The sequence below is a fragment of the Penaeus japonicus genome, unplaced genomic scaffold (assembly GCF_977035675.1).
Source record: "Penaeus japonicus unplaced genomic scaffold, GWHDUDI00000001_assembly GWHDUDI00000020, whole genome shotgun sequence".
Lineage (NCBI taxonomy): Eukaryota > Metazoa > Arthropoda > Malacostraca > Decapoda > Penaeidae > Penaeus > Penaeus japonicus.
In genome coordinates, this window is record NW_028234422.1 from 5827110 (window position 1) to 5841804 (window position 14695).

At 46.3% G+C, this 14695-nt stretch overlaps 1 protein-coding gene across 13 annotated transcripts in view; it reads right to left on the reverse strand.

Annotated features, from left to right (window-relative positions):
- Positions 1–14695, reverse strand: part of LOC122248578 (cytotoxic granule associated RNA binding protein TIA1) — a 1144397-nt gene that overhangs the window by 234535 nt on the left and 895167 nt on the right. The gene's annotated exons all lie outside the window — the stretch shown is intronic.

Here is a 14695-nt window from a genome sequence, read left to right on the forward strand (position 1 = left end):
TCGACCCCTCTTGTTTGGAATCAACATGGCTTCTTCCTTCGTGTTTCCTAATCCTTATCTACCCACATCTCTCTCTTCTTCCTTTTTCGTTCTATCGCCTTCATTCCCTCATTATGGTCGGTAGTCTGTTAGAGTTATCGTAAAAAAAAAGAGAAAAAAAGAAAAAAAGCGAGGTCTTTCTTAGGGCAGTAAAACCCCCCCAACGACTTCACCTTTTCCCTATTCCGCTTTCGTGTCTCTTCTTGCAAGCCCGCTCCCTCTCCTTGTCATTTTCCTGATTACCTGCTCCATACTGACATCATCTCGTCCCCATGCTTTGCCTTCGAGCATTTTTTTTTTTCCTGGCACTCACACGACCCTCTCTCATTCTTTTTTTATGTATTACAACTCTAGTTCTTCATCTCTGATCCTCACATCTCTATTCCTATCCTTTCATCCTTATTCCTCATCCTTTCTGTTTGTTTTTCTCATACATTTCTCCTCATAGTCTTGCGTTTTCTGTCACGCACATGTGAAGCGTAACTGCGTAGCATACCTTAGGCACTCGCGTATGTTCCTCTCGGGGTAAACGAGAAGTCAAATCTACTTGTGAGAAGTTGAGTCTCCTGTGTCCCCTCAAGGAAGATTTTCCTCTTTCTTTTAAAATATCTTCATCCAAAAGTTTCTTTGCTTTGGGAGAAAGTTTACGTCTTCCCTTTATCAAGAGAATGTATTTTTATCATGTAGTCGAGACTGCTCTTTCACGTGCCAGAGATCTATTTCCGAGAAAAAAAAATGGGTAAAATATTAATGGCACGAATTTCTCCCTATCATATTTAACGTAGTAATCCACCACACTTTATGGATCGTAATTCCCCGCGTATTCCGTCTGCAGAATCGATTTGATATTCGGGGTCGAATCAAACTGACTTTATCATTTAGCGCAGTCGGCACAACAATCCATTTGGCTTCGTGTCAGATAACAGTGTGTGGGTCATATGCCCCGTTCTGCGACCACTAATCATCCGTTGCGCCCCAGGCTGCTGTCTATTGCTCCGTCCACCTTTGGCGCTGTCAGCTCTGCCATTTCGCTCTAATCTGCCCGATGGCCCATTCCTACAGTTATTCCGCGTCGTCAACTGTACTGATATCATTTGTATGGCTCCGTAAACTGCGCTAATCCATCGGTTATGGCTAAAAGTATTGTCAACATGCAACGGAGCTCCCGGCAACTACCCCTCCCTTCCCCTCCCTACACCACCCCCCCTCCCCTGAAAGAAGAGACAAAAGTATTTTCTCACTCATCACTTTTTTCATCCTTGGGACACCTGCTGTCAACAATCGTCATTGTCGCAGTCGTTGCTCGTAAGCATGAAGGACCTCCACCTCGTCACGAAGGACCTCGACACCCCGAGCTAATTACGAGATGCGGATCGTCAAACACGCTGGCGCCGCACACACTCACAAAAAACAACAACAAAAACAACAACAACAGCGTCGCAGCGCAAGTAAATACTCCACCCGCTCGCCACGGCCATCCTTCGCCAGGAAATTCCCCGGCAGAATTATACCGAACATTCTCAATCATTTTGCGGTGCTGGCCATGCATCGCCGCGATCTGTTTCGGAGGAGGCTGTGCTCGGAGAATATTAGCGGAGATGAGTGAGGGGTCATTAAGCAACGGCGGGACGATTTGTATGCCCAGTGCTAGCGGTACTTTCAACGGGTTCTAGCAGTAGTAGTAGATATGGAGGCATGTTCATGGGAGAAAGAGGAGGGGGGGAGGGGGGCAATTCTGAATGATGAACATGGAGGGAAATGAACATCTCATGACTTACGAACAGCAAATAAAACAACCTAGTAACTTTTGCGACAAAATAATGACTCGCTTAATGTGACATTAGGAATAAAAAATGCTCCTCGTGCCTTTGATGTTGCCACCTGCATTTTATCGTAGTGAAATGTTTATCTGGTTTCTACAACACTTTCTAAAATATAACGTCCTTGCTGAAGCTGACAATGACTATAATTTAAGAGAGGGACGTCAAGCATGATAACTTACGGAAGTTTAAATGTGGGGATAGCTATGTTTCTGAGTCCTTGAAGACGGGATAGACAAAAGCCAAGACAAGAGGATAATTATTTCACAAAATAGAATTCAACTTTACAGATACGATCGTGCAAATAATTCACAGCACTCCTGGCAACCAAGAACCATTACCCAACCCGACATAACCGATCTACGCAACCATACACGACTCAGAGATGCAACCAGGACGGACGAAAGAAAAACAAAAAAAAAGAGAGAAATAAAAAAAAAGAAGAATCACAAACTGTCGCTGAAAGATTTCCCTCTGTTATTTCAGGAAGTTTCTGCTACTTGAGAGGAAAGTTCCGCTGCCATTCCTGGAAGTTTACGCTTCCTCTCTTCTCTCCCCCCCCCCTTCCCCCCTTCCCCGTTCCCCCCCTAGTTTAATGAAGTTGTGTATTACTCACGAGAAATGGCAGTCAAAATCGGGGAGTTTGTTGACGCTGGTAAGTCATTAAAAAAGCTATATACTTTCTGTCGCAAGTTTTGGGAGAGGTTGTACAAAAGGCCCGAATTTCGTCGGTTAATAAAATAAAACACTATGCCGGATGTGCATAATTTACTAGACAAACGTGGTTCAAGTTCATTAATCAGGTGGAATACATTATGCTGCACGCAGTGTATGTCATTATTTCGGCATAAAAGTGTTTAAATAAAAACTTCCATGTTATAAATTTTTAAACTTAGTGTAGTTTCTGTGAAGCGAGCGTCCTCAAAGGCAACAGCGGACGGGTAGAGTTAATCTGGTTTACTAAGCCTAGACCGAATCCATCCGGAATGAAGATATAAAAAAAACACACACGAAAAAAAAAGAAAAAGAAAAACGAAAAAAGGGGGAGATATGATAAAAGTCAATGGCGGAAAAAGTAAGAGAGAGAGAAAAAAATGAGGGAGGGAGGGAGGGAGGGTGGGTGGGTGGGAGACGGACTAAGAGAGAGAGAGAGAGAGAGAGAGAGAGAGAGAGAGAGAGAGAGAGAGAGAGAGAGAGAGAGAGAGAGAGAGAGAGAGAGAGAGAGAGAGAGAGAGAGAAGAGAGAAAGAGAGAGAGAGAGAGAGAGAGAGAGAAGAGAGAGAGAGAGAGAGAGAGAGAGAGAGAGAGAGAGAGGAAAGGATGGATGGAGGGGAAAGGAATGATATATATATATATATATATATATATATATATATATATATATATATATATATATAGAGAGAGAGAGAGAGAGAGAGAGAGAGAGAGAGAGAGAGAGAGAGAGAGAGAGCGAGAGGGACTCCCTTCATTCACTTTTGGTCAAAGTTTGAATGGGTCTCGCAGTGCCGATATTAACTGGCAAGGGGCTTCTAACCCCTGTCCGAAGGGCCTGCCAACTTTTATTAGCCTTTTTCTTGTCTCTGAGGAAAATGTCTTATGGTGCCGGTAGATGATGTCCCATAGATCCCCCGCAACCACTCAAACACAAAAGTTTTCATGAAAAAAAAGAAGGAAGACGTCTATCTCAACTAAATAACACATTTTCTTTTTATTTTCGAATATGTTACACGAGAGTAGATGAACAATTGATAAACATCGTTATGAAACTCCAGCTGCCATGTGCACGGGCGTTCTTTCACAGCAAGAGACGAGCTGTGTGCACCACGAGTGACTCTAACTCTGAAGGCACAATACATCATGAGTACATTATGGCGGGTCACTAGTTATTAGCGTAAATCATTGATGTACCACGATAAATTCCAGGTATATAATGGTAAATTGATTACCTACTGTCAGGGCGGGGGGGCAAGGTTGCACAAGAAATAATACACGCACGAAAAACGCAGGTACTCAATCTAATTGATTCCTTATTCACATTCCATAGGTTATTTTGGGTTATTTTGGGTGTCGGAAAAAAAAAAAAAACGCTAGCATGTAATCCCGACCGAGAAAACGCACTCTCGAGGGAAAGAGACGAGACACGTGTTGCACAACCCACCTAGAAATATTCCCCGCAACTTTTGCAATAGCTTCCGAATTAATGACTTTCCCCTATGACCTATAAGAGAAGCGTCCGAAACAACTAACAAACCATTCATTATACAACCTTAAGGGTAATTTATCAAGGGCCTCGCGAATAAACACGAACTGCCTTGGCGTGCCAGGCAAACTCATGAATATTCTAGACCAAATACCAAGAGGGGGTTGAGTCTGCATTACATCTGGCTCGGGAAATGAAGTCATGATGAATACCACGTATGAATCATATCGCATCAACACTGCACTGCAATGGCTGCAACGCCCCCGAAGCTCCGAAGCTCCGAACCAGTGATGAGAGACCAGCGTTGAAACGAGCGGCGCCGCGAGAGAAAATGGACGGCAGAATTTTCCGATAATAGAAAGGATTATTAAGATATATACTTAAGACACCACTTCCTGAGAAACAAATGATGTCAAGAGATATACTTGGAGACTATTTGCTGTCAAACAAATGACTTCGAAAGGATATACAAGACCTTGTTTATGCACGAAGACAGTGAAAAAAAAAATATCCCGATATCTACATCACAGACAATCTGTTATTACACTATACATAAAACAAGATGCCCCACCCCCCATCCCCAAACAAAGTGAACAGCACGCAGACGCAAACCAATTAACAAGCCTGAATCACCACCACCTGCAGATCACCTACACCTGAATCACCAACACCTGAATCACCACCACCACCTGCAGAACACCTACACCCGAATCACCACCACCTGCAGAACACCATCTGAATCACCACCACCTTCAGAACACCTACACCTGAATCCCCACCACCTTCAGAACACCTACACCACCAAGGTCACCTGAAGTGAAGCCCTCAGCAACCCACCCCTGAATGACCCCCTTTCACAAATCCAAAAACGCTTCCCTAGGCCTAATCGAAGCACCAACTCCTTCGGTCCCAAAGCCTAAAAAATCATAGAGGCCTCCACCAAAGTGCTGAGGAAGGGCTCGTACCTCCTGACTCATAGATTATTCACCGGAGATCCACAATTCATCGCCAGGTAGTATGCATTATTCACCCGCGTTGCCCTCACAAACACAGCCGACCTGGGAACTGAGATGAATTATGAAGGCGGCGCTGTCTTCCTCATCTCTGCGGGTGACAGTAGCGATGGTGATGGTGATGGTGACGGTGATGGTGATGGTGATGGTGACTGTGGTACTCGGATGGTTGGTGGGTTTCGAAGGGGCTGGTAGGGAAGGGAGGGGGGGGATGATGGAGATAAAAAGGAACGAGAGAGAGAGAGAGATAGAGATAGAGAGAGAGGGAGAGGGAGAGGGAGAGAGAGAGAGAGAGAGAGAGAGAGAGAGAGAGAGAGAGAGAGAGAGATAGAGATAGAGAGAGAGGGAGAGGGAGAGGGAGAGAGAGAGAGAGAGAGAGAGAGAGAGAGAGAGAGAGAGAAAGAAAGGGTGAAGGAAAGAAGAGAATGACAAGAGACCTAAAAACGTATCCACAATATACCAACATAAACATAAATACCACCCCCCTCCCTCTCCCTGTTGCAATCTCCAATGCCTTTGCGACGGCGAATAATCACGTTGCATCACTTCCCCTAAATGCAATGCATGGGCATAGAAGATGATGTATGCCACAGCGTCGCATCTCGCTCACGTCTCCCACGCGATCAAAGCATATTCATCGACACTTCAAGATGATGTACTTGATTGAGACGAATGATGCCGCGTCTCGTGAGTGTGCTTATCTTAGCTTAATATGTTTTTTAAAAGATCTTTGGTAATAATCTGTTATTTACTTCTTAATTTCCTTGATTTCTATCTTATCATTTTCATTATCATTCATTACCTTTGGTGTGGTTACTCGCGCAATATTTCATAGGCCTAAATTTCATCCTCTCAAATCACGTCTTTCATTATCACTGATATAATCACAAAAAAAACTTCTAGATCATCTTCATCCAAATTACCGGGACTCATTATTAATTTAATCAACATTCTCAAAGTAATTATCGCTACGCCGGCATCGCAACTACTATAATCCCCTTTCTCATCAACACTGACAACAAATTAGTTTACTCGTCAACTCCATTATTATAAATATCATTACCATGAAACATCAGTCATCATTAAGAGTCGAGTTCCCGGAATAAACAGAGATACGCCAGTTAGGATGAGATAGCATGATATAAACGCATCCCCGAGGATTGAAATACTTGCTTGAACAATGCATCATTGCACAGCATGCAAACGAAAAAAAAAAGAACAATACTTGCGAGAGAGAGAGAAAAAAAGCCTCCCTTGCGCTTTTTCTCGCGGTTTTCTCCAAAGAATCGATCGGGCAAAGAAATGTGAAAAAAAAGAAAAAAAAGGCAGATAAGTTACATATTAAGCGAATTGGCTCAATGATACAGCCCGATGACTTACTCCTGCGATTTCCCCAACCAGTGATAGTTATGGTCTAACTATCTGTAATAAATCATATTAGCAGATACTGAGGACGCGCGGCCAATCAGGTGGCAGCGAGGCGTCAAGGCGCTCGGTGGTTGGCTGGAGCGTCTTCGGGGGTCGCGCCTCCCACCCAATGGACGTCTTGGAGCAGGCGTCGTGCGAATGCATGAGAGTATGGAATCGCCGAGCGCGCCATTGATTAAAACTGCAATCACAAACTTGAATCTGTCGATTTACTCGAAATCGCAGGGGAATTTTCAAGCCTGTACCGTTGATGCTCGGTGCTCGCTCGCAAGCCGTTTTTAAAGGAAGAGTTAATAATAGCGCGCCAAGTGTCGCCTTATTGGGCCGGCCGCCTCGCTCAAGACCAATCAGCCTCTCTTAAGAGCCGACAAGGCGGCGAGAGGAGACTGCGCGAGATATATTGGCACAAGAATGAGCATCCTCACTCCAAATCGACTCATACCTTCCACATTTGAATACAAATTAGGTCGACAGGAAGGACAAATCCGTCCTTCCCGGGACGACAAACCGCTATAAAGAGGAGGCAGAGATAGGGGGAGGAGGAAGTGGGTGGGGGAGAAGGGAGGGGGAAGGGGGGGACGTGGCTCGGTAGAGGCGGAGCAGGGACGAAGGGGGCGGAGACAGGTTACCTTATCGTCAACCCCATGATGTTGAGGACTCTATAGGGATGGCCTGAAGTCCTTCTATGTCTCGAGACTTCTTTCCGTTCGCTGCGCTCTTGGCTCCGTCCCGAGTGCAATTGCAGGATGCAGGAAATGCTCGCAAGGACTAGGATTGATGTTGCGTTGTGATATCAAATGATGCCAACCACAAGTGCCGGAAATTTTCCATTGCATTCTCTCCTTGTATAGCCGTAAGCCAACATTAGCTACCTGCCTTACCCATGCGATATCTATATGTATGTATAAATGGATGAACGAACTGATGCATAATTGCATGCATTCGTGCATAGGTTGCGCTCAATACTTGCACAAACCAAGATCAAACCAAGAAATCTTCCCGGAACTTAGCTTTGAAATAAATAAATGATTGAATAAATAAGAATAAAAAAATAAAATCAAAGGAACACCACGCGTTAATGAGAATTGCAGAGCCTGACATCCTGCAAAGCCACGGAGAAGATGTCTGCACACAAACCTCAAGAAAGAGCAAAGTTTGCCTTCAAAACTGCTTCGTCGTGTTATCTTCATTGCTTGCAAATGACTTTGTTCATGGTTCCCTTTCATGATTTTCTAACCGACTGGACCTACAAAACGCTAAATGTAAATTACACAAAACCGTGTATAAGTGAGTCATAATATTCAAGTATGATTTTTTTTCTTCTTCATTTAACAAATTTGTTTTTGCATTTTCCCTACTTGTATCGCGATCATCAACCTCGTCTGTCCTTAAAATAAGAGATGTCCTGAAACCAACATTTTCCCGAATATCGAGGGATAAAGGAAATTAAATAACACGAGAGAAGGAAAAAAGACAGTATAAACAACCTATGGTGACAGATCGTGAGAAGAGGGAGGAAGTAGAAGAAATTGGCAATGATGGGAAGATACGAATCGAGAGAGAGAGAGAGAGAGAGAGAGAGAGAGAGAGAGAGAGAGAGAGAGAGAGAGAGAGAGAGAGAGAGAGAGAGAGGAAAGAAGAGAGAGATGAAAATAAAAGAGAAAAGGGAAGATAGAGAGACAGAAAGATACGAAAAACACAAAACTATAGATACAACGACAGATAGAGTGAGATAGAGAAAGAGAGAGAAACAGAAAGACTTTCGAAAGAGTAATTATGAAAAAAAGAAAAAGGAAAGTAACCGAAGCAAGTCCCTATCGACGAAACGGAGAAGACAGGTAGTATAGCCAAGTCCAAAGATTAAAGGAAATGGATAAGTGTTTTTTCTTTCTTTCTTTGGTAGAGAAAAACAGAAAAGTTAGCATTAAAGTGGATAGAATGAAAGAAGAAGAGGAGGAGGAGGAGGAGGGGGGAAGGAGGTGGAGGAAAAGGAGTAAGTGAAAGAGGAGAAGACGAAGAAGGAGGAGGAGGAGGAATTGTAGAACAAGGAAAAGGAAAAGGAGGAGGAGGAGGAGAGGGATCAGAAGGTAGAATATCAAGAGAAAGAGGAAGTAGAGGCGAAGGAAGAGAAAGAAGAGGTAGAAGAAGAAAAAAAAATGAAGATGATGATAAAAAATGAAAAAGGAAGAGGAGAAGGAGTGAGGGACAGAGGGTGAACGCACGTCTCTGCTCAGGTCATTCCCAGAAACCACACGTTTATCCCATAAAGTAGATGACCCTAAGTAATGGTCGCCAACCCTCCGCCTTGCTCAAGATTCCATAACCACCCAAGACCAACAGAGAGATAGGACGACACGACCCGGATGATAGGAGGCGTAAGATAGGGGAGGGAGGTGGGAAAGTGCGAGAGAAGAGAAAGGAGAGAAAGGAGGGTGTGGAGGGAGGGAGGGAGGGAGGGAGGAAGAGAGAGAGAGAGGGAGAGGGAGAGGGAGAAGGAGAAGGAGAGGGAGAGAGAGAGAGGGAGAGAGAGAGAGATGACGGATGATAGGCTACATACTATAGGAGGGAGGGAGGGAGGTAAAACATCAAAAACACCCACAAACGAAACGAAACCGCGAGACAGAGACAGAGACACACACATATAACAACAACAACAAACAACGACGACAACACCACCCCTTCCCTCCCCTCCCCTCCCCCCCTCGGAATCGAACAGACGGAATAGTAGCGCCAAGAAAGAGGCAGAGGGTCTATCGGCGGCGTCTCTGTGGCAGAGTTCAGAGTGGGAGGAGCAGGAGCAAGGAAGTACCTTAAAGAGGCCGGAACCAGCATGAGCCAGAGCCGGTTTAATGACTCGCTAATTCGGAGACGTGTTCCGAACCAATGGGCTGAGCGACAGAGGAGACGAGGGGGTTGCTCGAGTGCTCATTTTGATTGTTTTAGACTAGTGAGAGAAAGAGAAAGAGAGAGGGAGAGGGAGAGGGAGAGGGAGAGGGAGAGGGAGTGAGGGTGAAGGTGAGTGATACACACACACACACACACACACACACACACACACATATATAGAGAGATAGATAGATACAGAGAGAGAGAGAGAGAGGGAGAGAGGGAGAGAGGGAGAGAGAGAAAGAGAGATGGGAGAGAAAGAGAGATGACAGAGAAAGAACTGGACAATGATTCTGAAGTGAGCGAAAGAGAATGTACCGTAGTGAGAGGCGCAAAAGTTTTGTACTTACGTGTGTATGAGGTGGCTGGGTACGAAACGGGGGAGGGGAGGGGAAGGGGGTGGGGGGCGGGGGCGTGAGGGGAGGGGATGGTTGGAAGCTTTTTGCCCTAGATTAATTCCGATTGATTGCTCTTCCATTATTCTACTTTACTGTTTGCTGGAAAAATACTTTCAATTGCGCCCCCTTTCCTTTTTTTTCTCTCTTTCTTCCTTTTTTTTGCTGGGTCTGTCACCTTTAGCCTCTCTTATTTTTTCTTTTTCTTTCTCTGTCTTTCTTTCTTTTTTTCTTCTCTCTCTTTTCTTCCCTCCCTCTGTCCCTCTCCCCCTCCCCATCCCTCCCTCCATTTTCTCTCTCTCTCTCTTCCCCTCCCCATCCCCATCCCCCTCAAACCCCTGCCCCCCCACCCTTCCCTCCTCCCCTCCCCCCTTTCTCTCAGCCTCATAAAAGCCCAATAACCGACACACACACACATCCTTCTCCGTCGCCCTTCCCCCTTCCCCCCCTTCCCCCCTCCCAAGCTCCCAAGCTCCCCCGCACTCGAGCTGCAACAAAGCAACGAGCAGCAAGCGGAAACAAGGACCAATCAATAGGTTAGCCAAGTAATAATTGAGCAGATAACTGTCATGGCGCTCTGGTCATCCGCACAGTCGGTAGGACATCTTCGAGGATCGGTGCTGGAGCGCGACCAAACTCCCTCTCCCTCCCCTATCCCCTATCCCCTACCTCTTCATCTTCCTCTCACTTCTCTTCCTCTTCCTCTCACTCATCTTCTATCTCTCTCACATCTCTTTTTCTTCCTCTCTCACTCCTCTTCTTCTTCATCTCACTTCTCTTCTTCTATCTCTCTTATATTTCTTCTTCTTCCTCTCACTCCTCTTCTTCTTCCTCTCACTTCTCTTCCTCTTCCTCTCTCACTTCTCTTCTTCTTCCTCTCTCATATTTCTTCTTCTTCCTCTCACTCCTCTTCTTCTATCTCTCTCACTCCTCTTCTATCTCTCTCACTCCTCTTCTTCTTCCTCTTTCACTCTTCTTCTTCCTCTCACTACTCTTCCTTTATCATCTTCCACTCACTCCCCCTCGTCCTCTTCCTCTAACTCCATCTCTTCCTCTCACTCCACCTCTTCCTCTCACTCCGCCTCTTCCACTTCCTCTTCCACATCCTCCTCCTCGAATCGAAGGGAAAGGGAGCAGGGGCGGGGAGCGGAGGGGAGGGGAGGGGAGGAGAAACACATAAGGGGAGGAAGGAGAGGGAGAGGGAGGGGGAGGGGGGTGGGGAGGACGGTGGGGCTGGCGACGCGACCTCAAAAAGACGACAACACTGACAATTAATCAAGCCATCAAGTTTCCCCTCAAACGACCAATTATGTGGTGGAATTGGGCAGACGGATCCCGGGGCTGGCACTACGACATCTCTGGTAATTGTCACTAAACGTTCCAATTTCTCGCTCTTACGACCAATATATATCCCGGCAGTCGAATATCTAATAAGGATCAAAGTACTTAAACATTTCTTTCACGGACTGCACTTCGCTTACGTCTTGTTTATGTGCCGGCAATATTCAAGCTCCGGCTGGAACGTTTCTTAGATATTGAATTCCTTTTGAGAGTGTCTGTGCTGTTATGTCGATCATATACGCAAGTTTAGGAGTCTCAAACGCAGTGAAGCGATTTGAAGCAATTTGGAAAATCTGTCTTATCTGGCGATACCTGTCCAGAATGCAGACATTCGTATATACATTTAAGTGCATTTAGGAATATTCAAAGCAATGATATAAAGTGTGTCGAGTATTTACAATTTATATATATATATATATATATATATATATATATATATATACATATATTTGAATACACAATTACGTAAAATGAAAAGAAGACACCAAGGACAACTGTAAATACGCCTCATACTGTCATCATTCATATCATCACTAACTCAAATATCATATCTTCACCCTCAGCCCTTTTCCCACTATCATTTGCAACATGAAAACCTTCCCTATTGACAAATCTCACACCCTTCCCAAGGACCATGCCACTTCACATTGGTCACCACTTCTCCCTCTTTCTCCCTCTATCTCTATCTCACCCTCTCCCTCCCCTTCTCCCCCTACCCTGTTCTCTCCCTACCCTCCCCTTTTCCCCCTACCCTGATCTCTCCCTCCCCTTCTCCCTCTACCCTGCTCTCTCCCTCCCCTTCTCTCACCCTCCCCCTCTCCTTCTCCCTCTCCCTCTCCTTCTCCCTCTACCCTCCCTCTCTCTCTCCCCCTCTCCCTATCTCTCCCTCTCCCTCCCACCCCTTCTCCCTATCTCTCTCCCCCTCTATCCCTTCCGACGATTAACCAATGATATTTCCCGTAATCTGCTGAGTAGACGGGGCTCACGCGGCGCCCTTAGGAATATAGTTACGAAATCAAAACGCGGGCGGTGGAGGAACGCACACTTCGGAATAACAAAAGCTTTTCTTGGGATATAAAAAAAAGGAAGAAAATGAGAGAGATAGAGAGAGAGAGGGGGGAGGGAGGGAGGGAAGGAGAGAGAGAGAGAGAGAGAGAGAGAGAGAGAGAGAGAGAGAGAGAGAGAGAGAGAGAGAGAGAGAGAGAGAGAGAGAGAGAGAGAGAGAGAGAGAGAGAGAGAGAGAGAGAGAGAGAGAGGGGGGGGGGGGGGGAGGAGGGGGGAGGGGAGGAGAGGGGAGGGGGGAAGAGGAGAGAGAGAGGGAGAGGGAGAGAGAGAGAGAGAGAGAGAGAGAGAGAGAGAGAGAGAGAGGGGGAGAGAGAGAGAGAGAGAGGGAGAGGAGAGAGAGAGAGAGAGAGAGAGAGAGAGAGAGAGAGAGAGAGAGAGAGAGAGAGAGAGAGAGAGAGAGAGAGAGAGAAAGAGAGAGAAACCAAAGGACAAGAACCCGCGAGCAGGATGTCGGTTCCTTAAGAAAAGAAAAGAAAAAAGAAAAAAAGAATCATAATACCCTAAGCTTCACTGCCAAGACACCAATCACTTTCTTATATTAACATTTAAGGAAAATGTCCTCCGTTCATTTTCTTGATTTTTGAAATCCTTATCTCGAGAGGAGCCATAATCTCAACAGCTGTGAAAGATATCGCGGATAATAGCCACTCACAGTGCGCATGAGAGTCGGGTTAACAGTTAAATAATAACTGCAATAACTAGCCACGAGGAGGTTAATATCGCGTATTCAGTAGTTAAAGGCGATATACACTCTCACTAACTATTAAAACAAATTAACGAGCGCCATAAAAACTAGTCCAGTGTGAGTGTAGTCAACTGAACCGTGGTCCAAGAACACGGGCCCAGGCTGTTGCCACTGGAAGAGTCGAGTGCCTCCCGCTCCTTCCCCGCCACTTGTATGACAACTGGCAGAGTCATGCACGTCCGTTACGACGACATACACGCAGTAACGCAAGATCGTAGCGGCCATCAGCAGCACACGGCGCCGACACAAAGTAACAGCCTCTCTGTGACAACCGTGAGCGCCGGCATTAGTCGAGACGCAACAATTATGTAGAGACGGCAGCAGTCCGTCACACCGCGGTAATATAAGGCCGTAGTTAGCGCGACAATTACACAGTTGATGGTCCGTGCAGGGGCCCGGGCCATTATGCTAGACGAGGCTGCCTCTCTAACATTGTCTCACACACACTCTTCGCACTGTCACTAGTTCTGCGCCCTGCTCTGCTCTGCCACCCTCGCTCTCCTGTCTGCCTCTCCTCGCACGCACTCGTCTCTCCTCTATCTCCCTTTGCTCGGAACTCGCACTCCTTTGCTTCGTATTCTCGTTCTCCCGTTTACACTCTACCTTGTTTCGCACTCGAGACTGCCGCACCCGCCACGCACTCCTCCATGCATCACCAGCTTCCTTTGTTCGACCTGCCTCACAATCGGTCTTCCTCTCGCACTCTTTGATCTCCCTCTCATAATAATCTGCCCATTCACACGCTCTGATTAAACTCTAATTAGAATCCTCATGTTGATCGTATCCATTCTCGCCCTCATTCGACCTCGCATTCCACCCTCATATGTAGACACTATCGAGTTTCCCTCCGCACACTGATTCCAGCCTCATTCCACCTCGACTTCGCTTTCGAGACGGAGGCGATCCACTCATAAAAAAGGTCTCATCCACTATACCACAATCCACACTACAAAGACTTCAGAGAAGGGGCGGGGATGAGGGAAACTTAGAGGGGGTTGGGGACAGGGATGTTAGAAGGGGCGGGGCTAGGCAGGAGATGGGATAGAACTGATGAGGAGGAGGAGGAGGAGGATGCAAGTAGGATGACGGTAGGGAGGGAGGAAGGGAGGAGAAGGGGGGGTGGGGCCTATATGACTAACGGAACACAAAAATCGGTCATTGGGTGATGACATAAACTCCAGCATGTTATTCGGGTTTAAACTCCGCGTGCTTATAACCGGGTACCATCTCATTAGCATACACACACCGTGCTCTATGACAACGTTAACGCGTATGAGCTCCTTCATTACCGCATCTGGCTCGCCCGTGATGATGTGTTTAACCACAGTTCCATCCCCGGGGGCTTATCCACTCGAGAAACGCACTCATAAGCGGCCACTCTCGCCCATAAGACAATCTCTGCATGCGCTGCAATGCCAAAATGATATCTACCTTTAATGAGCTCGTGTGATTCAACTGCCGGCAATAAATCACGTGTCTTTGGTGTTTATTGCCTCTAAACGCGCCGCGGGGACCTGGCACACGGTGGGCCTCTTGGTTTACTATGGTGATATGATCAGGGTATAATAACTGTATTGCCATAACAGCCTAGTTAAGATAAGGTTCACGGCTGCAATAACTCCATAAATTCCACCCCACCTCCCCCCGCCCCTCTACCTCCACGAAGGGGCGGTGCGACGAAACGATTACCGAGGAAAAGTTCCCCTTCACGAGAATCTAAACTGGCACGGCGATGCATTGGACCAGACGTCATCACGAAGCATA